The sequence below is a fragment of the Cupressus sempervirens genome, chromosome 10 (assembly GCF_028749045.1).
Source record: "Cupressus sempervirens isolate cs-2001-9-10 chromosome 10, ASM2874904v1, whole genome shotgun sequence".
Taxonomy (NCBI): Eukaryota; Viridiplantae; Streptophyta; class Pinopsida; order Cupressales; family Cupressaceae; genus Cupressus; species Cupressus sempervirens.
In genome coordinates this window covers 915,081,322-915,109,230 of record NC_143127.1, presented here as the reverse complement: position 1 = coordinate 915,109,230, position 27,909 = coordinate 915,081,322, and the positions used below count along the sequence as shown (strand labels likewise).

Below are 27,909 nucleotides of genomic sequence, written 5' to 3'. Positions count from 1 at the left end.
TGTTGTCCATCCTACAAGGTAACCTCTTTAACAATTATTTGTGATCTAACACTCAAAGTGATACATTGAGACATTTTCACATCTGCATGTCTATGTCAATATCTTCATCTAGCTAGGGAATTCATATAAAGGAAAAGAGAAAAGAGATATTAAGATAAATAAATTCTCACAATCCTTAAATCATCCCAACCATATCTCATTCAAAGATTTTGACACTAGTCAACACCTTTTCTTCCCAACAAAGAATCCTTTGGACAAGTATACAAAACTCTTCTTTTAACCATATATACCCGCATTAGATGAAGAGGGTAAAAATAATTTTGGGAGTGAAACAAATAGAAAATCAAATGTTCATAATAATTATAAAAAAATACAATACTTAAAATTTACATTTCTAAAAATTTGTCATACATCATCAACTGTCATGTGCTTAAAGATCTATTTGGTGAGGTGCATTGCAACATACTATCAACATTTTTAATGTAAGTGAAAGTAAAAAATTTTATCAACAAAAATAAATTTTTGCATAGTTGTAAAATTTGATTCCCCTCTTAGTCTCATCCCTAAATTTGACAATTGATGATAATCAATTATCCATGTAGTAGGACTTGGTGGCCACCACTACTACCATCACAATATCTTATTTTCTTCATACCTTATACACTTCTATTGGCCTACTTGACAATGAAACCTACCTAACTCAAAAACCTCTCCCAATTGGGCATCTATCATCATAGTATGTAATTGATGCAGATAAACCTTCAACTCTATTTGATGGAGAAACAACCCAGAATATATTTTCTAGAGATGGACCCTCTTTATTATATGCTACTTCATTTTTCATAGTAATTAGTTATTAGACATCCAACACATAAGCCTTCCAATAGAATTTTTATGCTCTAATATAATATGAAAGAGACAAATGATTCGCATCAGACATCTGATAGGAAAACCTTGATTTTTTTTTATTGAAGTATGTAGAGAGGTAAATAAAAATAGATCTCACTCAATTGTAGAAATGGTAATAATAATAGTTGTAGGAACTATCAAACATATGGTTGGTTACAATATACATCAAAACATTTAGACAATGTAATAACCAATTACACCAACAATTGTGAGCTATATTCACGAAATGAATCAAATTGCAGAAAATTTTAGCCATGAAATTTGAGCACACGAAATTATAGGTATGTTCATACGTTCTTTAGTTTTATAATGATATGCTAATGCTACTTCACATTTATTTTATTTATGTACTATGTGACCTTTTTTCTTGCTGATTTTCTTTACCTTCCCTTCTTAGAGATATTCATATCCTTTCAAGCTATTTTTGTTCTTTTTTCTTTATACTCATTATCCAATTGATTTTTTACATAATATTCATCTTTAATCACTATATTACCATTCTCTTCTTCTTTTCTTTATTCTCTCTTTCATAGTTCTCATCTTTGTCATTATCCTATATTTTATTTCCAACTTGATGGTCAAAATCAATTCTCTTTACTTCATCATCATCACCCTCTTAGTATTTCTACAATTACTACTTCCATTTAATACATTTTCTCAATATATATATATATATATATATATATATATATATATATATATATATATATATATATATTCCTATACAAGTTCATTTAGAAGCTTACTATTGTTTAGCCTAAGTGTTCATAGAATTAGTTAAACAAATTTCTAATTGCACAATTTATTTTAGTTTCTATATTCAAAATAAATTTATTAGCACCTTGGTATCATTCAATTTGTTAAACATCTCCTCAAAGATTTCGTGGTTATATATCAAGATAGAAAGGAAAAAAATCTAATATTTTAAATATTATTTGCAAATAGGGATGAGGGATTATATAATAGAGGGATTATATAAAAAATTCATTCTTCTTTGCTACTCTCCATGTGTCCATCAACAAGGGAAATAGCCACTATTAATGAGCATTAAGGGACTTTGTAATTGTCACGTTTGATTGAGAGGCAGGTGTACCAGAATTGGAACTTCCTCCATGTTCATTGTGCCCCATGTCTACGAATGATGGTTGTAGAGGTTTTTGAAAATCAATCTCATACCTATTTAATAGTATTGTGACAACCTCAGACATTGATGGTCTTTATCTAGGATAAGCTTGTATGCACACAAGTGCAAGATTTACCACCCTCAAAACCTCTTTTTTGCTATACCCTTCCATCTCCTTTTCACTTTCCACCAACTCTAAAACCTTGTTATCTATTGGTGGAGTAATTTCTCCCACCTACCCACTATCCACAACCACAAACAAATAGCCAAAAGCAATAGACATGTAGCATCATTAGTAGTCCTCGGCCATCTAAGCACCGGTCAACACACCAGCTTCACCATCCAGCATTAATTATATTATCAACTCATTGCTAAAACATTTAATATGCATTTTCTTATAAATAGAATAATTTGGGCATGTGCTCAACAGAGCCCATTTTGGCTTTCTCATTGTGGATCATGAGTGGATAGAATGTTGTAGCATTCTAAGGACTTCTAATAGATTTTAGTTATGTTAATGAGCATGAAGTGTTGCAGCACATTGTGGTAGTCTTTGTATTTTACATATTGAACTAAATGCTTATCTTTTAGTTGGTGTTTGTCTTTGATCCACTCTATCCACCTCCTTCAAGTGGTATTAGAGGTAATGGGAGATGATCCTCAAGATCTTGGAGAGGTCGACAAGTTTGGAACTGATGAAGAGTGTTGTGGCATCGTAGCCCAACATGCAATGGCATTTTAAGTTATCTTTTGCAAAAGTAAAGAGAAGAACAAATCAGGAGACTACTATGAGAAATAGACAAGCCATGAAAAGAAAAAAGCCAAAGCTGAAGTGTGTTTGAGTTAGTGTTGTGTGACATTGTCATTCATAGATTAGAAGCATGCGGAGCATCTCTTTGCAATCAAGAGTGCTAGAGAATGCATACACATGGCACGAAAGATATTGATCATGGAAATTTTTGTTATGTTTGTGTTTGAAGTATGTGTGTTTGATGTTATTGAATAGTTATTGAAGTTAGTTGTGGTTGTAGTAAGTCAAAGTAGGTTGTATTGATGGTGAGTTGGTTGCCATGATTCAAAGATCTCTGTGTGTGTTTATTGGATAAAATTTTTGGGATTGAAAGTGAGAATTTGTTTGTCTAATTGCAAAAGATATGATGTTCTTGATAGTGGTCATGTAATAGAAGTCGGTTGCATTGATATTCCCCAACTAAGTGATGAAAATTTAATTAATGATGATTGTTAATGAGCTATGTGAATGTAGGGGTTGCCACCCCAAAAGTTTGTGTTTAATGTATTGATGAACCATGTATCTAAAAAGAATTCCTATAAACTGGCAAGTACAGCAGCTGGGTACTCATGTATCTCGGTAGGGGGATTTCTTTTTATATGGACTCAATAATCAGTCTAATCAAGGTCAAGAAGGAGAAAGGCAATGAATTTAATTTTATTTCTGTTTATTTGTCTATCTTTGCCTTCATTATCTTTGTATAGGCTCCAAACCTACCATTATTATTTTAAGAAAAATGATTAAGATTTTTAGGGAGGGGAAAGAATGGATTAAAGGATTCAAAGTGTGTTATTAGAATTATGAAATACCCATTGAAGAAGATATTGCATATCTGGTGGTTGCTTCAAGTCAATGCTTTTTCTACCACTGAGAATTTCAAGAACCACAAAACCAAAGCTGTAGGTGTTAGCTTTCTATGTTAATTGCCCATGGTGACCATATTCAGGAGCTGTGTATCCTCTGCAAAATCCCCAAAAATAATGGTGTTACTATCTGTATTGAAAACTTGATGATTAGAAAAGACAAGTAGATAAATTACTATTTTTCTCACAGTGTTTCTGCAAATCTTGTGCTGACGTGAGTTTTATCATTTGGAAGAAGTCTCGCCAGCCCAAAATCTGCTATTTTTACCTGAAAGTTTTCATCAAGCAATATATTACTTTATGTCACGGTGGAGGATACAGACATGGAATTCCTCATGGAGATACGCCAGACCACGAGCAGTGCCCACAATAATCTCGAACCTTTCCTTCCAACTCAAAAGTCTTTTATTTTTACCTGCATTCAGGGCAAATCACTACACTCTTGCAACCCATCATGTTTGGTGTAACGAATAAAAGAATTAATAAAAAGAAAGATAGGGAATAGCGAACCGAATAAGATTCTGTCAAGGCTGCTGTTGGGCATGTACTCATAAATCAGGAGCCTCTCTTGGCCTTGTCTGCAACATCCGAGTAATCGCCCAAGATTTCTATGATGAACATTAGAAATGAGTTTCACTTCACTCTCGAATTCCGAAATTGCACGGGGAGATCGACTATTTTAATAAATCGAGTTTCACTTCACTGCCACAACTTTGACGTTTGTTAATAAACTGATTCTTTTACAGTAGCACACAAATCTAAGGTAAATGATAATTTACCTTGAATAATTCACCAAACCCTCCTTGTCCAAGCTTATTTGCCCGATCAAAATTGTTAGTTGCCTTTTTAAGAACCTTGATCGAAATCTTCTGGTCCACGGAGTTTCGTGGCTACTTCAATATCCACTGTTCAACACATTTTTATTTTGTGATAGTATTAAATAAGATCGAATCGACTCGCAAGAATTTTAGCCTAAAACAATATTTACCTTTCCTTTGCTTTGACCGCATTATCTTCTTCCCAAAGGCGAGGAGACAAGTGGAAAGGCCAAATATGAATACCCCTCCCACAAAACCAATTATTATCCCCACTGTTGAACTCGTGTCCTTATTCTTCCCTGAAATGAAAAATGCAGAATTAAAAAATCATTGTAAATTATAGTAAATGTCTGACAGAAATTCTAAACAAGAGCGATTCAGGTGATTTTATGAAATTTCATTTATGAAATCCAAACTTGCTTCTAAGGAAAGATGTCAGAAGCTTCAACAAAATTGGAAACTTTTCAATGAATATAAACAATCTCCAACCCATGGGTAAGAAATTCGTGAGCTTGACAGTTTGCTTGGGAAGAAGGGTTTGGTATCGTATCGCAAGTAGTAGCCGGCATCTGTAGCCCGTCCGTCGGATGTAGGAAAACGCTTATTTATATTTGTCTGAGCAATACTCAGGTAATTTTTATAGAAATCCTTCTGAAGGGAACGGATGCATGCGGCAAGTCCGTAGAAAGTCATATTGGACGGCCCTTGTCTCATCTGCGAAGCAAAATAATCTTTTGTATCCGGAGTCGCAGTGCAGAGATCGCTTATCAAACTTTTACCAGTTTCCGCAACCGAATTGGTGGTTCTCGTAACAGTGTATTCATTGGAAAAGTTAGAGTTCTCGAAGCGCACTTAACAGCCATTGTAGGTTGCCCTGCCGCCGCAATATGTTTGATTGAAACAGCTGCGTACTTGATTTACTGCTGCTTTAATGCAGGCAATGCAATCGGCAGAAGATTTATCTTTTCTGCACTGGGCGAGAACATAGACTGAATCAGCCAGATCTGATCCTTCCACCGCACTTATTGTTGAAAATCTAGATGGAATGACGTCTTCGACCACGGCTGCTAGAATGGTGTTGAAATTTTTCTCAAAGACCGTAACGTTGTTGTTGTTGAATTGTGAAGGCCAACAGACATATGTTTTTCCCTCTATATTATTTTGTCGCTTCAGCTGATCATCAGTGACCTATATTTGCTGATGACATGTATTGTAAACTTAATCGGTTTCTCATTAATATTATTCATTAATATTATTCCTCTGCACTCAGTGTGGACGCAGCCACAATTTGTGGTGAACCACGATAAATTCTGTGTCTATGCATTTTTGATGCTCTGTATTTTCTTTCGCATTCTTAGTTTATTTACAATTGGTATCAAAACCGCAATCGATTTCGGTGATCAAATTCCAAAGTCATGGAGGAAACAAGAGTGCATAAATTTTCAGAAAAGAATTTCAGTTTGTGGAAGGTACGGATGTGATCACTTTTGATCAAGCATGATCTTGCAATAGCAATTGAAGGTAAAGCAAAGAAGCCTACTGCTATGTCAGATGAAGATTGGACTAAAACTAATGAGAAGGCAATGGCAGAGATTTTTCTTTCGCTATCTGCAAATGTGTTGTTCAATGTGAACAATGAAATGTCAACAAAAGATGTATGGGACAAACTTCATAGTATGTATCAAACGGCATCTATTGTAAATAAAATCTTTATCATGAAGAAGCTTTACAAGTTTAAGATGAAGGACAATACAACGATGTCGAATCACATAAATGAGTTGAATACTCTTTTATGTCAAGCACAATCCATCGGTATGCCTCAAGATGACGAAAATAAGGCGGTCATCTTATTATGTTCTTTACTGGATAGTTGGGATGGTGTGTTCACAATGATTAGCACTTTTGTAACTGGCAGAAAAAACTAGTCTACGATGAGGTAGCCTCTACATTGCTTAGTGAAGACATGAGGAGAACTAATAAAGAGTCTTCATCTGGCGATGCGCTAACAATGGTTAGTATAGAAAATAGAGGAAGAACTCAACATAGAGGCAGAAATAATAATAACAACAGAAGGTCACAATTAGCTAGAAGGTCAGAGTCTTGAGGTAGACAAAATGGTTGTTGGTTTTGTGGAAAGGCTGGTCATGTCAAAAAGGACTGCAGAAAATATAAAAGAACTCAAGAAAAAATTTTGGACAGTGGAGCAAACATCATTCATGATCCTGGTGATGGTGTTTTGGTTCTTACAACAAGTGACACAAATTCAAATTCATGGGTAATTGACTCTGGGGCTTCATTTCATGCATCTTCTTGCAACAAAGCCTTCACAAACTACAAGAAAGGTAAATTTGGGAATGTTTATTTGGGTGATAATAAGGCTTGTGGAATTATAGGAAAGGGGAATTTTTTTTATCAATTAAAGGAGGTGCTCAATTATTGCTTCAAGATGTTAGGCATGTTCCCAAATTAAAAAAAATTTGATTTCCGTCAGTTAGTTATATGCTCAAGGTTTTCTTACACTCCTCACGGACATATGAAAAATTACCAAGGGTTCCACGATTATTGCCAAAGGGGATAAAGTTGGAAATCTATATGTTGTAGAAACTAATGATGAGATGGGAGCTATGATGACTGTTGCTGACAGCGATGCCGCATTTTGGCATCAAAGATTAGGCCACATGAGCAAGAAGGGGTTAGAGGTTATGCTTAAAGAGCAACTTCTAGGTAAAAAATCAGCAAATTTAGAATTCTTGAACATTGTCTTCATGGGAAACAAAAACGTGTCAGTTTTCTGAAGCATGGTCATGACAAGAAGACAACACCATTGGAGTTGGTGCACTTGGATGTCTTTGGTCCAACAAAAGTAACCTCTCATGGAGGTGCAAATTTCTTTCTTTCCTTTCTTAATGATTTTACTATAAAGGTTTGGGTTTATATGATGTCTAGAAAGTCTAAAGTTTTCTCCAAATTCAAATTTTTTAAAGATCTTGTTGAAAACCAGAGTGGGCACAAAATTAAATGTTTAAAATTAGATAATTGAGGCGAATTCTGTTCCTTAGAGTGTGATAACTTTTGTGTAGATCATGGTATTCGATGGGTGAAAGTTGTGCCATTCACCCCTCAAGAAAATGGGGCAGTGGAAATACTAAATCGAACTATACTTGAGAAAATTTGATGTATGCAATCTAATACCGGTTTAGAAAAAGAATTCTGGGTAGAAGTCTGCAATACAATAGTATACTTGATTAAGCAAACTCCTTCATCTCATTTGGACTTTGGCATTCTAGAGGAGGAATGGCTAAGTAGAAGGATTTCCTACTCACACCTTCGAGTGTATGGGTGTCAAGCATTGTTCATGTTCCTAAAGAAAAAAGGAGCAAGCTGGATTCAAAATCACAGGAGTGTATCTTCATGGGTTATGGTGAAAATCAATATGGATTTCAATTATGGGATCCTATTGCAAAGAAGATTGTATGGAGTAGAGATGTGGTATTTAATGAGACGAAGTTTCTGGCTCTTCAATCTGCACCACAAGAAAGAGTTGTTGAAGATTTTATCCCTATGCTTTTATTTAATGAGAATAATTCTTCATTGAACTCACAATCACAGTCTCAACCTATCATTTCCACTCCTACCTCTATTTTAGCTCCTTTTCTTGGTCTCAGCAGTGATTTAGAGCCTTCATCTTCTCATATTCTGCCATCACTACAATAGGGAGAGCATACTTTTGAGGATGAGCAATTCCATGAAGTAGACAATCCACAAGGATATGGTCAAAGAATCAACAATAGTTCAAATCAGTCAATTCGTAGGAGATGTGGGGCATTGGATAGTAGTCACAATGGTAAAAGCATAGAAAAATTATATGGCAAAGCTCCTACTACTCATAGTGAGGGAGAGCATCCACCTGCTACGCTAGAGATAAGCCACAATAATGAGTAGGGTGTCTGCGAGTTTGGGGGTACTTCACCCACACAGCCGATGAGACAAGACTTTTATCTTGCAGGTGAAAAACAAGGAGCTATCAATGGACCCTCTCTTTCATGTAGGGAATGTAGCATCAGGTTCAATGGCCAACATTAAAATTAGGCTTCTCCTTCACTAGTTTCAGGTTCTAGTCTTCACCAAATAGTGACAGAGCTTCACAGAAATCAGGTAAATGGTCAATTGCAAGGAACACAAGGTGTAGGAAATGTTTTGTAAATTGGCATGATGCACAATCTACAAAGCAAACAAAGCACAACATGCATGACAAACAAATTTGGGTGCAAGCAAAAACCAATGCAAAATTTGTTCCATCTCCCACTCACATAAGCCATGTGCAGAATAATCATACTATGTTTGAAGATGTTAATGGTCTATTGCCAAGCACTTTGGTCGACTCTACTTAACAATTGGGAATGGGAAGTCAAAACAACTGCAACTTTGGGGATGGAAACATGGTTTCAAAAACCTCTGTATCTATTCCTTTGCCACCACACACATCTGGTTTTTTTGCTCACATCCCAGATCGTGATGTTGGGAATTCCTCTCCCTTGGTAGTAGCAAATAAGAGAAGAATCTCAGTCATAGGTTCCCCATTTGAACTAGTCCCTTCTTCTAATAACTCTTGTCAAGATAAAATAAAGGATTCTACGATTGAATTGAGGAGATCTACAAGGCAAAGAAAAAAGCCTGCAAAGTATTTGGATTATGAGCTACTTTATTCTAAAGAGGCAGAGCCTGAGATATTAATCTCTAATCAAGTAGAGCCAGCTAATTTTCAAGATGCTTGTAGAAGTACTAATAAAAATTAGTGGATGATTGTGATGGAAGAAGAGATGAACTCTCTTAAAACCAATAAAACATGGGACTTAGTTTCACTTCCACCCAACCAAAAAGCTCTGAAAAACTGTTGGATATACAAAGTGAAAGAGGAAGATGGCGGAAGAAAGAGGTATCATGCTCGACTAGTTGTTAAAGGGTATGCTCAGAAAAATGGCCTAGATTTTGAAGAGATTTTCTTACCTATTGTACACATGACTACAATCTGAGTAGTTTTTGGATTGGTAGCCATTTGGGACCTTGAGCTCGAACAGCTTGATGTCAAGACGGCCTTTCTACATGGCGACATCAATTAGGAATTGTACATGGAACAGCCTAAAAGATTTGTTCAAAATAGGAAAGAACATCTCTATTGTTGGCTGAAGGGAAGTTTGTATGGGCTCAAGAGAGCTCCAAGACAATGGTACATTAAGTTTGATCAGTTTGTGGCTGAACATAACTTCACCTAATGCGAATCAAATCCTTGCGTCTACTATAAAAGACTTCTTAGTGGTGAGTTTGTTATTCTTTTACTTTATGTTGATGACATGCTAGTTGTTGGTACTTCTCCTCAAATAATTAGCAAGCTAAAGAAAGAGTTACCTTCTCAGTTTGCCATGAAAGATTTAGGGCTAGCCAAAAAGATTCTTGGGATGTCTATCACTAGAGATAGACAAAAAAAGGTATTGACTCTGTAACGCCCTGCCAAGGGACCCAAAAGAATTAACCTAAAGTTTTACTAAGTTTGCTAAACATTTTTTTTTTTAAAGTAAGAATGTATAACATACACATTAAACACATAGTAGCGAAAGAAATAACATGTAATCATCAACAAAAATACATCACAAGTTACATTCCTTAAGGATCCCAAGACGTGGAGTCACATTTAAATTTAATTAATTCTAAGTCTAACAACTACCACATAGATATGAAAGAATAATCAGAAAGTCCAATGTCCATAATATACATTTGTTCCGAATGCCTCTTGGCAAATTAATTCGAAATGCTCAATCATCCACTGTACATGTCACAGGGTATGAAAGGCTTAAAAGAATATACATATATAAAGATAAAGATACATCATCCTCAATTCCATGATACAAAGTACAGTAAAATAAATGAAATTATATACCATACATGATACATCCCTCCATCGTAAAAAGATAAAACATCCACCATAAAATCTAACCATTCATCATAATAATCCATGAACAGAATGAAGGTATAAGCCAATAGTAATACTCCAGCCATGGTGTCTCGGATGGATCTCAATGGTAAGAGTAAAAGCACTACCACCCGACCACGTGGAACCTAGATGGTCCACTCCCACCGCACTGAGGAGATAGTCTCATGTCCCAAACGAGGTATCAAAACACAAAACACAAGTACTCTCTAAGTCTGGAAAATCCTATAAGTATGCTAACTCAAGGGTTCCTAAAAAGATCGACATCTAAACCTAGAGGCACCACAAAGACACGTAGGAAACCTACTATGCAAGCGGGAAAGTGTCATCACATGAATCACATTGGAAGTTACCCGAGCAATCCCTCAGGAATCTCGGGTCCCCAGTAATCCTGCGGCCATTAGTATCATCTCGTACTGACGAGGCATACTATGGAATGCAAGGTCACAACCAAGCATTCTCTCTACCCCATCCTAGTCTTTAGTAGCACTCAAGGCATGGGAGAGAACATACAGTTATCTTATTAGGTTCATTTAAGTCAGTATTTAGGTGAGATGTTTTCACTTATTAAAACAACCAAATTACAATGAGTCATGCCCAGAGCCACTTCGGGTCTCCTGTCCCTCATTGCAAGCCACTTCCCAACACTACACATAGATAACCTACCCTAGGCTCATGAAATCAAAGAATCATAATAAAATCACCTCAGTCCTATACAAGCAACTGAAAAACATCATAAATATAATTCACAATAATCACATCAGTTCTCCATGAGCAACTGATAAGCATCAAATAATAATCATGATGATCACAACAGTTCTCTATCAGCAACTGAAGGCATCAATGATAAATCACAATAACCCATGGTTCTCCAACGAGCAACCAGAAAGAATCCCAATGATAGAACACAAAACTGATCGAAGACTCCAAAATGGTTAAGTCAGGTAACTCAAATACATACACCATTAGCTTCACACAAGGAAACTAGAAGCAATAACAAACAGTAAACAAAACATCCATCAGAGAGCATATCGTCACATCATGTTGGTTGGGTTTAGAAAGATCGAGAACAAATAATCATAATGTCACAATCGCATAACGACCCAGCCTCTGGTAACGTCCTAAACTGGTCAACACTCTAGGACCATCCAAAACCCCACAAGCATTGACAATATAACAAAATAATATAGTTCATATACTCACTGCTAGATTCATCTGAACATATGTAATCAGGTTAAGTGTAATATTTATTTATTTATTTTATTTTTCTAGTTTAATGTATGTTTTCAAGAAGATAAGTTCTCACAATTTACCCTTCCATTTAACCCATTTCTATATTTAAAAGATTGTACAATTACCCTATAATTAATCTAAGGATAATCATTTATTTATCTAAGTTATAAAAGTAACGATTTATTGATTTTAAATAGAATATTATAATTTTATTAAATCAATGTTATCGATAATTTAAATGAATTAAAACCCTATTAAATAACTTCAATTAACAATTGAATTAATTAATTTACCATTAATTAAATTAATTAATAATTATACAAATACCTATATTAATATCCCCTTAATTATTAGTCATTAATACTTAATAAAATTATCAATAATTTTATTAATTAAAATTTACTATAGTACATGCATTAATATTTAATTATTAAATATTAATAAAAGTTATTATTAAAAACATTATTAAATAAAGTATATTAAAAATTTATTAATTAAAATTTTAAATAATAATAAAAATTTTTGTAAATATTAAAAAATTTAAAAAAAATGAATTAAAACAAATATATATAAAAAAAACATGTATTATATAAGCCTGTCAGCTTAGACAGGGCTGCGGCCTGCCGCAGTCCTGCAGTCGCAGGGCCTGCGACGGCAGGTACCCTGTACCTGATGTCATAGTACCTGCAACTGGGGGTGGGTACGGGGTAATTCCCTCCCCCCCACTAACATATGAATATATATATTTTTTTTAAAAACAAATTTTTTTATATAATAAGATTTTTATTGAAATATAAATCTGTTTTGAAGATATATATATAAACTTATAAATATGCTAAAATAATTTTTCTTAATATTTAATATATATATATATATATATTAAAAAAATTGTCTCCTTCCTTATATTGATGAAGGAAATATAGTCAACCACCCGAACTTTTAATTTAGAATTTCAGTCTTAGATTCAACCCTTCCCATTTAAATCCTATGTATTCAGAAGTTGATTGACAAGCATCTGAAGAATTCCAATATTGTAATGTTTAAACATTCGTCATAGAGAATTCAGTTATACAATTTGTAGGCATGAAGAAGACAAGAAAGGATAATTGCGTATTTAAATCGATGATCAAAACACAAGACCCTACCTGATCCTGATGCTAATCAATAATCTTCTTCCGAAAAACTTTCTTGGAATTAGCGTTCTGAAATTCGCTTCCAAAAGTTGTCTCCCCAAAAATTCCCGTCCAAATTCGTGTCCCCCCAAAAATGAACATCCCAAGTTGTGATAAGAAGTCTTCTCCTCAAATCAAGGCACTAATTGTGCATTCACCCGAGAAGACTCTTTGCACAACTAAGTTAAGTCCCAAATTAACCTTTATTAATCTTTACTTTCTCTTTTAATGCACCTTAAATGAATTATTAAATAACTTTATTTAATATTCCACTTGACTTCTATTTTAAATTAATTTATTACTTTAATCTCATGTGCACTTTATGAAATTAAAATAACATTATTATTTTCTATTATATTATCTTTTAATTTATTTCTCATATTTAAACTCATGCTTAGATCATGCGATCTAGAAACCTTTAATAATTTAATATCTTTTCCACTTTTAATTTATTTTAGAAACTTAATTGATACAATATTTAATTTACTTAAGTAACAATAATATTTAGCATTCATTTAAAAATGAACTCTAAATATATTATTATTAAATCATATAAATATTATAATATTCTAAATTATCCTTAAACTTTTATCTCCAAATTTAATTATTTTTATTTAATTAATTTCTGAATTAATTAAATATAATTAAATATTAAAATATCATAATAATCTTCTATTAAATTAAATCATTAATTAATCTTTTTTTTAATTAAACTTAATTAATAGAAAATACATCAAGGACTCATAAAGCATCATACGAAAACCCATCATAGAAAAATACATACTAAATCAAACAAAAAGGGTTATAATCACGAAATTACATCATTTGATGTATTCGGAGGGTACATAACTTAGATACTTGCCCTAATTATCAATTAGGACAATTGGCTAAAGGGTTTAGGAATTGGACTTAAGAGTTTATCTCCCCTCTCCTACCATTGAGATAATGCGTTAGGGTATGCTCATCTTGGCAATTAAGGGAAGTCGATACCCGGTACCTACAACCTGCATAAAATTCACACATGTACAAACACAATATTCCAAGCTAAACAGACAATGGTAGGAAGTGGTGCATCGTGTAGATCCCGACTAGCAGGTGACTACGACTCCCTTCCTTAACCACATCAGAAATGCCATACATAAAGAAAACAAACACGCACACCATACACATGTAGTATGGGGTAAGTATCCATAAGAAAGCACATGTGATAATAAACCATCTAACTAATCATCATCGATAATTGAAAACATTGAATAATCATCGTACATGCATGAAATATAGAATACCAAGTAATCTCATCATATAATAAACTAAGTGTAAAGCAACATCTGATAATCTCTAAAATACTAATACTAATCATCAAACATAAAATTGGCCTAAAAGAGTTTGGCAAGAATGACTGAAATGCGACTTAGGGGCAAGCACTACAGACTCTGTCACAACAATCATATATTGACAAAGTTGTAGAGTGGTTTACTATGGCTGAAGCTAAACACATTCCTATTCCTCTTGCTCCTCATTTTCACCTCAGTTCTGAATTGTGTCCCAAAACACAAGATGAGAAGGATTTTATGAATAATGTTCCTTATAAATCAGCGGTTGGTAGCTTAATGTATGCTATGGTTTCTAAACATCTTGACATTGCTCATGTGGTGGGAGTAGTTAGTAGATACATGAACAATCCTAGGAAATCTCATTGGGAAGTAGTGAAATAGATATTGCGGTATCTCAAGGGTACTTTTGATTATGCATTATGTTTTGGTAGAAATCATGCTCAGTTGTTAGGATTTAGTGACTCAGATCTTGCCAGAGATCAAGAAAAGTGCAAGTCTACTACTGGTTATGTTTTCACATTTTTTGGGGCTGCCATTAGTTGGGCCTCAAGACTGCAACATTGTGTTGCACTTTCTTCTGCTGAAGCTAAATACTTGGCTCTTTTCGAAGGGGCTAGAGAGATGATTTGGTTGCAATACTTATTCAATGATTTACATTGGCAACAAGATGATTATGTTTTATTTTTAGATAGTCAGAGTGCAATTTTTATGGTTCACAATCATTCCTCTCAGCGACGCTCCAAACATATTGACATGCATGCTCACTATGTTCGTTATGTGGTAGCATAAGGAAAACTAAAGGTTGCAAAATTGATACCAAGATCAATCTGGTGGACATGTTGACGAAGGTTGTTGCCAAGGAGAAGTTCAAATGTGCCAGGACTTCTCTTGGCCTTGTTAAAAAGAAGTAAGTTAGCATGTAGAGTAGGGGAATGGATGATTAGCTAGTGTATTTGTTGTCTTCAGGTGGAAGATTGTTGAATTGTGAAGGCCAACAGACACATGTTTTTTCCCTCCATATTATTTTGTCTCTTCAGCTGATCATTAGTGATCTATATATGCTGGTGACATGTATTGTAAACTTAATTGGTTTCTTATTAATATTATTCCTCTACTCTCAGTGTGGACGTAGCCACAATTTGTGGTGAACCACGATAAACTCTATGTCTATGCATTTTTTATGTTCTATAATTTCTTTCGCATTCTTATTTTATTTATAGTTATAAGGTGTTCTGCTGCATCCGAAGGCTAGAAGCCTAGTCTCTAGGTCTACCTTAATGGGGGATATTATTAATATGGAGAATAAAATAATCAACCTTTTCATATTCTCCACTTGCATGACTAGTCTACTCATGGCTCCAGATATTCTCATTGATATTGTAGAAATGCTCACAAGTTTCATAGAGTTTATTATTGTAGAGTTTCGTATTGCAAGAAACTTATTTATTCTCACCAGCATTACATGAGTAGATTGTTTATTGTCATTCAAGTCAGAGAAAGACAACTAGGGCAATAAAGCCAATACATTATCACACACAAATATTAGTTCCTTCATTTTTTGGTCTTTTAGAGATTGATTAAAATAGAAGATAAAACAAATCAATCTCCCACAAATGATGGCAGCTTGTATCATTTTTCTAAATATTTTTGGACCAATACACGCAGCAATTGAAAAGGTCTTGATTCCACAACCTATCTAACAAATAGAGCAAATTATTTTGAAGCTTTTTTTGTTTGGGCTACCATATTATAGTATACAATGCTTACTAATAGATGGACCATATAGAAGGTATACCATATAGGTCATTTTAAAAATAGTTGAAGGTAAATGATATAAGGCTACTTTTGTAAATAGGTTTTAACTTAAGCTTTTTTTCCTAGCCATTCTGCATTCATTAGAGGTCAAACTTAACCTGCCAGCATTGTATACTTGTCAATGATAAGACTTTGAATTATGATTAGAATAAGGATTAGACATAAGCTTTTATTTAAAATCAGTCATACAATTCATGTTACTAGAATATGTAATTAAAATGATCACAGAGTTTAAATATAGCATTATTTTTGTAATTGAGATTATGATTAGATATTTGACAATGCTTGTAATATAATTTTATGATTAGAGTTATTATTAGAACTGAGATTGCAATTAAATGATCTCAAATTATGAATTGAAGTTACACTTAAAATTAGGGTTACAATTATAACTATGGTTAAGGTTAGTGTTGGAATTAGAATTGATATTAATATTAAGAATAGAGACAACTAAAAAGGATTACAAATTCAAAAGACATCATTCTATATTTTATTATTTATTTAATAATCATTTTATTAGTCCTTGTCATTAGGCTAGTAGTATTTGTATATGCTACTTTAATATGTTAGAAACACTAAATTAAAACAATCAAAAGCATTTGCATACTAATTTAACATAACTTTATGAAAGGCACAGTGAAGTCCTCAAATGAGAATATGAGCCATGGATAGGCTCTCTCAATGAAGATGATCACTTGATGTAGAGGTGTGTCTGATAACTAAGATGGCTTGATTAGGTATGTATGCTCAAATGCTCCAATGGGCTTCAATGGAGGATTTTTGATAGATTTTGGTAAATGGATTTGATGTAAAGATAGCTTCTCAAAATGGCATTATGGCTTTAGTTTCTAGATTGTGTTAAAATGGCTTGGGAGAGGATTCCTTAAATAGGCAAAGGGCTTGAGGGATCAAGGGCTAGGATGCAAGGATGGGAGAAAGCTTATGGAAGGTTTAGATTAAATGAGAGAAGAGCACATGGATTGTGCTTCCTTACAGCCAATCAGAGAGTGACACATGTCACAGGGTCATTGGTTAGAGCAAGAGGGGTTGAGGGGTTAAAAAAGGAGGCTCAAAGCTCATAAACACCCTCATAATGGCTTGTAAGAGTAATGCATGAGCTTGTAAGAGTCATTTATGACTTTGTGGGCTTCATAAAGTTTTATGGTTGGGATATTTGTGAGAGAGTTGAGATATTTTGACTTGGGTTGGATTAAGAAAGTCTTAAGCTTGACTTAGGAATGTGCAAATGATTAAGGCTTGGATTAGGCTTGGGTTAAGATTGGATTAGGCTTGTTACAGATGAGGAAGTGGATGGCATTTAATGAGGGTGGGTGAAGGAGGAGATATTTGTTGGCTTTGGCTTGGGTTAGCAAGTCTTAACCCATGAAGAGAGAGATGCTAGATATGGATGGGGAATAATGGAGATGAAGGGAATCCATTAAAGCTTTTTGAGCAGGGGGATACTTCAAAGAGAAGTACCACCATGTAGTTGAGCACTAGATTTGCTATAGGACTATTGGTTAATTGCCAAGGCTACCAAGAACATCAAGGTCGTGTGACCAACCATCTAGAGGACTAACAGACTAACTCGAAACAAATACACAAGGATTGCCCCAGCATCACATATGAAACTTGGAGGAAACAACATGGAATTGACACTGGGTAACCCACAAGAAAAAAAGAAGCAAACAAAAGACTTGATCAAAACCGTACTATTAGAGTGCCCCATTCGTAGCATACCATGATATGGAAGATCATGGCAACCTTGAGGAGGGAATAAAAAGATTTCTTGGAAAAGATACTTCAAGACCCAAAAGGGAAGATTCCAAATCAAAAGAACGAAAAAATCCAAAAGAGAACCATTTGCCAATGAGATGGGTAGGATGAGGTACTAACAGACCAAGATCAGACATGAGGAAAGCTATATCCTGCAAGGATCTATTAGAGAGCACTTAAGCTGGTGGAATTGGATGAGTGATGCATCTGGCAAGCTGAACTAAGAAGGATAACACTTTGGTGACAGGAGATCTAGCTAAAGGATGCATTGGAATAGCTCACCAAGAGTTGTGCGATGTGTGCAAGATGTTGATCAAGGATGAACTGACATGAAAGCTAGATAGATACAATGGAAATAAGCTAAAGAGGATGTACAAGCTGATAGACCAAGATATGTTACAAATGTACAAGGTTGTTCATGTTGTGGTTTTTATGAGATGGAAATGTTTTTGAAGGGTGGGATGTCTATAATAGTTGATAGGCGGATAGGTAAATGGTTTGTGAAAAGCTTAAGTGAAAATGAGGTTCTTTGTGTGCATGTGATAGGATACAAACTAGGATACAAGCTTTGGTATATAATACAAGCTAGAATATGGTACAAGCTTTGGACAAGATTTGGATATACAAGCTATGATACAAGATTTACAAGCTGGGGTACAAGATTTGCAAGCTGAGGTACAAGATTTACAAGCTATACAGGAGGTATTTACAAGCTTCATTAGATATTGGATATTTGGTTGGAACACCAAGGGAACAAGCAGGTGTTTTATGTGATGGTGGGTGAATGGATGAGGGATAGGATAGTGATAGATAATGAATTAGTCTTAGTACACAAGGCACGTAAATTACCAGATTTTCACCAAGGTAATAATCCAAGGTGTTTGAATTGTAAAGTTTTCACCATTGGACACTTATTTCTCTTTACTATATATATATATATTTCTTTTATTTTTTTTTGTATTTTCAAAAGCTAGGTACACCAAGGATCTTGAAGCATAAAACTTCTTGAGATGAATGATGTTAGTAGGATCATTCAAGAGTTCTCCTTCTGGTGTAGATAGTTGATAGGCTCTGGAGCCAAAGGAGGCAGTGACAACATAAGGACCAAGCCATTTAGGTTCAAACTTGCCTTTCTTTTCTCAATCAACTTGGACTTTCATATTTTCTTTGAGGACCATGTCGCTCGACTAAAAGTATCGTGGAAGCACCTTCTTGTTGAAATTCCTTTTGAGATGAGTTTGATAGATTGTGAGATGATCATAGGCTTGTTGTCGCTTCTCATCTAGGAGATCTAGCTGGGTGAGCCAAGCTACTTTGTATTCTTCATCTGATATTTGCCCTTGCAAAGATATGCACAAGGAGGGAAGTTCAACCTCTATGGGTAGTACTGCTTTGGGACCCTAAACGAAGGAGTATGGAGTTGTTCCTATGGATGTACGAAAGGAAGTTCGATAGGGCCATAGGGCTGGATTTATTTGTAGGTGCCAATCGTGGCCAGAATCATTGACAACTTTCTTTATAATTTTGAGGAAGGTTTTGTTAGTTACCTCTACCTGGCCGTTACCTTGTGGGAAATATGGGCTAGAAAAGTGGTGATGGATGTGGAGGGAAGTGCATAATTCTTCCATGTTGAGATTTTCAAAGTTACCTCCGTGGTCGGTGAAGATGGTGGATGGGATGTCAAAGCAACAAACAATGTGGTACAAGATGAACTTGGAGACCTAAACTCCTATAGCTGAGACTAGGGGGATTGCTTCCACCCATTTAGTGAAATATTCTGTAGCTATTATTAGCCATTTATGTCCATCAGATGAGAGAGGTTTGATAGTTCCAACTAGATCAAGGCCCAAAAAAGTGAAAGACCAAGGTAGTGCAATAGGCTGTAGATCCTATGCTGGTGTGTGCACAAGATTTGCGTGCTGCTGACATGGGAGACACTTTCTGACAGTCATAGGAGTCTTCTTCAATGGTAGGCCAATAGTAGCCTGCTCTAAGGATTTGTTGCACGAGGACAATACCACTTGTGTGGGAACCGCAAAGTTTGGAGTGTACTTCTTTTAATGCCATTGCAGCCTTATTTTCATCTAAACATCAAGAGAGAGTATTATGATAACCCTGGCGATATAGGGTATTGGCTATGATAACATAGCGGGATGATTTTCGGATGAGGTTTTGGCATTGGGTACATGTGAGGTGAGGGGAGATGATACCATCTTTAAGGTAAGCATGAATCTCATGGTACCAAGGGGATTGGGGACCAACCAAGATACAAACATGGTTTGAGTCATCATTCGCATAGGAAGGTGTGAGGAGTTGCTCAACTAAAAACTCATACTGCGTAACCACTTGGGGAATTTCCAAGAGTGAGCTAATAGTAGTTATAGAATTTTCTACTTTTTTCTGCATTCAAGGTACTTGTATTAACTGAAGCTTTGTAAAATGCTGGGTTAGCTGATCAACTAGCTCTTTGTAGGGTAATAGCTTTTCATCTTGGTTTGATCTTCATTTAGGGCTTTCTTGATGATGAGCTGAGAATTGCCAAAGATTTGTAACTCAGTGATGTTCCATTTTGCAACTATCTTTAATCCTGCTATGAGAGCCTCATATTCTATATTGTTGGTGCTAGGGAATTGTAGCTTGAAGGCTTTTGGAATGTAATCTCCTTGAGGTGTGACAAACAATATTCCTGCCCCTAATCCATGAGATGTATATGAGCTATCAAAATAAAGTTTCCATGGGGGATGTTCTTCAATTAGATAGATATGCTCATATAGAGATTCTATGATCAAAGGATATGTATCTACTAGAGGCACATCAGCTAGGTGATCTACTATAGCTTGCCCTTTGATTGCCTTTCTATCCACATACTGGATGTCAAATTCACTAAGGAGCTTAACCCATTTGGCCAAACGGCCTATAAGTGCTCTTCTGGAGAGCATATACTTGAGAGGGTCGATCTTGGAGACTAGTTGAATGGTATGACTTAGCATGTAGTGGCAAAGCTTTTGAGTTGAGAAAACAAATGCCAAACAAGATTTTTCCCTAGAAGTATAATTGAGTTCATAACCAACTAGGGTTCTACTGATGTAGTAGATGGCTCTTTCTCTGCCATAGTCATTGAGCTATGCTAGAAGTGCCCCTAGAGCAGTAGGCGTTGCTGATATGTACAAGATCAAGGGATGACTAGGAATTGGTGGAACCAAGATAGGGGGATTGATGAGATATTGCTTGAGATGACCGAAGTTTTGTTGACATAAAGGATCCCACTTGAAGTTTTCATCCTTCTTCAATAAATGTGCAAATGGCATACACTTATCTGCAAGCTAGGAGATGAAGCGTCAAATGGATTGAAGCTTTCCTTGAAGAGTGTGAAGAAATCGCAGTGTCTGGGGAGGAGGCATGTCTAAGATAGCCTTGACCTTCTTGGGGTCAATCTGTATACCTTGTTTAGAAACTATAAAGCCTAGAAGCTTGCCAGATGTGACCCCAAAGACACATTTCTTGAGATTTAGCATGAGATGATATTTCTCTAACCTATCAAAGACTTTCTCTAGGTCAGCAAGATGATCCATGAAGGTGGCAGATTTAACTAAGATATCATCCACATAATCCTCCAAAATGCTATGGATAAGATCATGGAAAATGGCTATCATAGCTCTTTGATAGGTAGCCCCAGAATTCTTTAAGCCAAAAGGCATCATGTTGTAGCAAAAGGTTCCCCAAGGGGTAGTGAATGTTGTCTTATGCTAGTCCTCTTCCGCAATCTTGATTTGATTATACCCAAAAAATCCATCAATGAGGGAAAAAATTTCATGTCCAGCATTAAGGTCTACAATCATATCTATGTTGGGTAATGGAAATCATCTTTTGGACAAGCTTTGTTAAGATCTCTAAAATCAGTGTAGATTCTGATGTCACCGAAAGGCTTAGTGACAGGAACCATGTTGGAGATCCACTCTAAGTAGTCGATAGGTTGGATAACCTTAGCAGCTAACATTCTTTCTAATTCAGCTTTGACCAATAATGCCACCTTGGGGTGCATTGTTCTAAGCTTTTGTTTGATGGGCTTGATCTTTGGATTGACTGCAAGATGATGAAATACAAGCTTTGGATCAAGTCTCGGCATGTCCTGATATGACCATGCAAATCGACCAATGTTCTCTCTTAAGACCTCAAAGAGAAGGTCAACTTGGTCTTTTGATAGGGATGCAGCAATGTGAACAAGTCTAGGGATCTCTAAAGAACCGATGTTGACTTCTCTAGTGTCCTCAATTAGAATAGAAGACACCTCTGGTCGATTATCTTGAGTAGGAAATGCTAAATCCTCATGTTTTGCTTGTGACTTTGGATTTTCTTTTTGAGGCGTTCTCTTAGCTAGTCCTATATTCACCTTAGTTCCAGTTTTGGGTGTATCGGAACTAGGTTGGGGATTTTCTCCAAAATACCCCGTGGGATCTAGCTTATAGATATAGTTAGAATCTGGCTTTGTTTGCTTGTGAGGAGTTTCAGCTCCCATGAATCTCAGAAGCACTTCCTCTGATGTGAACTCATCAATGTGTATGACACTTGGTTGGTCCCAATCTATGAATTGTGGATGGGAAAGTGGTAGGTCAATGAAATAGATGGATAGTTCTTGGAGAACAGAGTCTTCGAGGAAGATTTGGTCTGGGATATCATCATAGGTTCTCTTTTCAACTTTCGCAGGAATGTCTTCAATTTCGACAAGGTTGCGGTGAATGTTTGAAAAAGCGTGACTGTTCTCATTGGTGCCTCCAGTTGTGGGTATGCCAAAGCCAAGACCTAACTTCGATTCCCACTTGTGTGCGTCGATGGGGCACTGCATGCCTCTTTCTTCTAGTCCTAGACCACCACCTTGATAGTTCCATTTGTTAGTGATGAGCTTATGTTCTTGGGGATACTTCTGACTGAAGTGATCAAGGTGTGCTTGATTTCATAGAGGTGCATCCTTATGTAGCCAATTGTTGATATCTAGAGTGAGCTCCTCATGAAGAGGGATTTTTGAGGATACAAAGGTTATTGGGCCAAACTGTTTGTATTGAGGAGGTGGAATCTCCTTAGCTTTGTGATATGTGAGTCATCCATGGGTGTGTGGATCAAGTGGGAGTGCCCTGACAGCAAATGCGTCTGACAGACTATACTCTCCACAGCCTTTGTTATTGATCTTCATGGTAGACAGGGTGGAGGCGAGGATGGTTTTTGGGTCATTACAAGTGTGGGATGAGCTGGTGATGGTTGTGCCGATATCAATTCTAGGGAAATGGTTTGTATATAAAGCTTCAACTGCATTGCAGTAAGCAAAGGGTTTTGGATCAGCATCTATGGTTACCTTAGTGCCATGATGTAGAAATTTGACGCACTGATGGTAAGTGGATGGAATGGAATTCATGGCATGAATCTATGGGTGACCAAGAAGGATGTTAAATGATAGGTTTAGATCAATAACATGGTAGAGTGTTTCTTGGATGACTGGCCCAACCTTGATTGGCAGCAAAATAGTTCCTTCTGTGGTTCATTCCAAGTTGTCCTAAGCTTTGATGGTGATAATCTCACTGATGATATCTGCCTCAGTATACCTAGCTTTTTTTATGAATTTTATGGTGCAAATATTCAAGGCTGGTCCATTATCTATCATTACTCTTTTTATGAAAAAATTGGATACCATGATGGCTATGTGAAGCGGAAGGGTGTGATCTGGCTTGACCACTGGTATGTCAGTGGGTTTGAATGATAGGGCACATGAGGAGGATAGGTGTCCAATGAGATTACAAAAATTAGTAGCATTGATATCTGAAGGGACACGAGATTCTATGAGAGAATTTTCAAGGATGTTTTTTTACATAGGACTAGTGCAGAGAAGGTCTAAAATGGAGATTTGGGCTGGCATGTTCCCGAGGTGTTCCAAGATATTGTATTGGCTTTTGGATGGAGCTGATGATACTATTGGGGTTGATAGTGTTAATGGGATTGATGGGCCTGCGATGTTCAATCGCACTCTTCTAGTGGTGACTGCACACTCATTGTTTGGGCCTTGGATATTGATAACATTGACAGAAGGCTCTTTTCTAGATATACAACCGATGAGGCTACCATAGTCTATGTAGGATGAAGTGTGGTCATTTTTCTTCCCATGCTATTAGTTTGGATGGCGATTGTTGGTATTGTTGTTGTTGGTTTGGATAGGTGCTTTTCCAAGATTTTGGTTGTTGTGAGGAGGAAAAGCATTTTGATAGATCTGTAAGCCTGCATTGGGAGAGGTTTGGGCACCAAAATTGATTTCTTTCCAATCAATGAGGTCATGCACATAATCTTTCAATTTTATGCATCTGAGGGTGGTGTGACCTTTTACCCTATGAAATTTGCAGTACTCATTGTCTTTGTACCATGTAGCTTTGGATTGGCCTGGGTCAATTTGCTGGGTAGGAGGAAATTTGATAAGGTTTTCCTTAGTCAATTTATCAAAAATGACATCCAATGGCTCACTAAGGGGTGTATAGTTTCTAGGTGCAGGTTGGAACTTAGGCTTTGGTCTTGTAGCTACATTGATGGCATTAGCTCGATTGCTAGACCTTTGAAAGTTGGGTCTTGAATTGTGGCTTTGATAGCTTGTTGATTGTTTGATTGATACGGTGGGTTGGACTAATTTTGGGAAGGACCAACAATATTCACATGTCTTGTATCAGTAACCCTATCTGTTGCAACATGCTTGCTTTTGTTCCAATACCTAGACTTGTCATTCGAATGTGTTTGATTTTGGTTGGCTTCCTTGTAAATCTTGACCAAACCATCTTTAATGAGTCCTTGCTCAAGGATCATTCCTTTCTCTTTGATATCTTTGTATGTCTGCAAACAGTTCATGGTCATGTGGTGAGCAAGGCTAGGATGGGCATTATCAATAAAAATTTTCACCAAATGGCACTCTGGCAAGGTGCAAGATATGTGGGTGGTAAGGGTTTTCCATCTTTGCAAATATTGGGGAAGTCTTTCTCCACCTTTTTTCTTAGTGTGGACAAGATAAACTACTGATAGTTCTGTTTCGACAAGATGGGCATATTGGGCTACAAATGCCTTAGACAATTCAACAAAGTTTTTAATTGTGCCATATGGGATTCTATAAAACCATTCAAGAGCTAGTCTGGCCAAGCTTTTGGGAAAGAGATACAAGAGGAAGACATCACCGTATGCCACTTCTTGGCAGTGCATGTAAAATTCTTTGATATGTGTGACAAGGTCTTCTTTTCCTTTGAATTTGTCAAACTTGGATATCTCAAAGTGTTTGGGAAATGGTGTCATGGGAATGGCTCTGTCAAATGGGTAAGGACACACATTCTCAAACTTGAAGGTTTTTGGATCATTTCCCTCCTGGATGTTCTTCAAAGCTGTCTTCATGGCTTCCCATTCTAAATTAATGGATGATGGCTGGGGGGGCCCCAATGTAGGAGTGCCCTAAGGTAGGTATGTTCTAGATGGGGCTATGGAATATGGATGGCTTTGAGGTATAGGTTGGCGGGGATTATACATGGCTTGGGCAACTGAAAGGTGGATGATGGGTTGTTGAGGTGGAGGTGGCACATATTGCTGCATGTGTTGTGAGGCTTGATGTTGATATTGGATTTGAGGTTGGGATTGAGGAACATAAGCTAGCTGTGGGATAAATGGATTGCTTTGTGGAGGTAAGGTATAAAATGGTTGTGAAGCTTGGGGAAAGGATCAGGGAGCTTATGGAACTTGACTTTGGATTTGAGGAGTTTGACCAATATATGTGGGTTGTGCCCCCATTTGGGAAGGTATCTGCATGGAAAAAGAGACCAAGTAATTGATGGTTGGGGGTGGTGGATTTCCTCCTAGAAGTGGAATAGAAAAATAGTTAGTAATAGGAGGTAATGGATTAGTTGGTGGTGGAGGTGGTGGGAATTGAAAGCTTGGAAATGGAATTGATGGGGTTTGATAGCTTGGTGGTTGGATTTGAAAGCTTGGTAGAGTGGTGGCAGGAGCTTGGGTCACTTGAGAGCTTGGCAGAACATTGGTAGTAGCTTGTGGGGTTTGATAGCTTTGTGGAGTGAGGGCAGTAGCTTGTGGAGTTGTGGCTATTGGTACTGAGCTCCAAGGACCTAGTAGAAATGACGAAATTGTGCTCTAAGCTGAGGTAAACAAGATGGGGGTGATGAAAGGTTGATTACTTGGCCCCATGGGTGGTATCCTGGTTGTATATTGCTGAGGTTGGCCAAAGATGCTAGCACTAATTTGGGAGATGGGTGGATGTGGAAGGCTAGGTTGGAGAGCAGCAGTAGCAATAGTGAAGGGAGTGAATGATAAGGTGTTTTGGGAGAAGGGGGTTTGGGATGGAGTGGTATGGACCAATGGTGGAGTGGTGGTGGCTGGATTGGCTTGCGGAAGGGATATTTAAACTTGAGTGGAGGCTGGTATGTTTGGGTCTGTTGGATCATAAGGATTGGCTTTTAGCTCTTCTTTTGGCACATATTGAGGATAATCTAAATCATAAGAGCCTATTGGGAGTGGTAGTTTTCCAAACAACGAGTGAGACAGATCTGATAAGGGAGGAGGTCTTCCAAAGTCAAAGGCTCCTATATTGTCCCTTTGAAAGTTAGCCATGAATGTTTCTTTGTTCTTTTCTATAATGGCATTCACCAATACTGCATTTCTTGGTTCGTTCATGAAAGCTTCAATGTCAGAAGGTGATGGTATAGTATTCTCTGGGCTGAAGGATGGTTGAGTGCTCAAGGGTAGCGATGCTGTTTGATCCAAATGATAGGGTTCCATTGTTTCTTTCTTCTTCCTGGCTAAGTGAGTGACGGGAAGCATGAAAATGTTCCTAGGGATGAGATGCAACAATGCTAATGGATGCAAAGGGGGGAGGCTTTTTTATGCAAATGATTTCCTAGGTTGAGGCAAAGCTATACGAAAAACCTAAGCAGGATTGGGTTGGGGATTCTAACTTCAAAGATATGTTGCCAAAGGATGAAAGGTCTTCTTTCCTATGTGCAAGCTTGCTGGTGATTGTGCCAACTTTAATAGACTGATGATCCTTTAGGAAAAACATGAGATTGACCACTTGTGGATCCTAACCTTTGGCTCAAGGTGATGAGGGATAACAAGTGACAAAGCTAGATTACTGTTACCTATGGTTTTATCGCCAAGAATTTAAATTTGAAAGTGTGGCTCGTGCAGCGATTAGTCTCGAATAAGTATTTTAATGTTACAACCTGCAAGTTTCTGGCCGTCAAATCTAAGCGGTACCGATGGTTGGCGCCATCGCACTATAGAGGAAATGCACGATATTTATTATAGCGCAATGACACCTTGACGACACCTTGCAGGGGTAGGTCCGGCATTTTGCGGGTCGAAAAAGGTCCTTGACGCTCTTGGCGCTATGTTGCTATCTCATATCGGCTGAAAAATCTCCATAGCAACATAGCGCCCAGTGGAAATATTCATGGTGGCAAGTTTCAACGACCGGCAGGATCAGTTGTTGCGGTGACAAATCAGAAGGAACCACGTGTGCCAGGTCAAAGTTCCTATCGGCACGGCTAACATAGTTGGGGCTTACATTCACCACCGTTGGATCAGCTCGGATCAATGGTAAGCGCCATCACGCTATGGAGGAGTTGCGCGAGGGTTATGACAGCGACATTGCGCCTTGCTGATGCGTGTCAGGTGGGGCCGTGTCTTTAGGCGATGCCAGGTGTATCGACATGGAGGGCAGAAGCACGAGGTACAACGAGTCTGCACGATCATCGGATTGGGTCGCATCAACAGATGGCGCTGTCTTGCTATGGCAGAGATGCACAGATTTTATTATGGTGACATAGCGACCATCTGCCATGTGGATCGATAGGACCAAGTCTCACCAAGGATTGCCAGGTGTCATCCAGAGTGTGGTGCGGTTGCCAAGGTGCTGCCAAAAAGGATGGGCCCAGTCACAGATTGAAAAGTTTGCAGCAGGTCAGAAGTCCCACGATGGGCAGACTGTGTCATCGAAAAGGTGTATCGATGGCAGTTAGCTTTACGGTGAATCAGGAATAGCCACGTGTGCTGGATCAGAATGCAGACA

At 37.0% G+C, this 27,909-nt stretch overlaps 1 pseudogene; it reads right to left on the bottom strand.

Annotated features, from left to right (window-relative positions):
- Positions 1-1,946: 1,946 nt before the first annotated feature.
- On the bottom strand, positions 1,947-15,582 carry LOC149536975 (cysteine-rich receptor-like protein kinase 2; annotated as a pseudogene).
- Between the last annotated feature and the right edge of the window lie 12,327 nt (positions 15,583-27,909).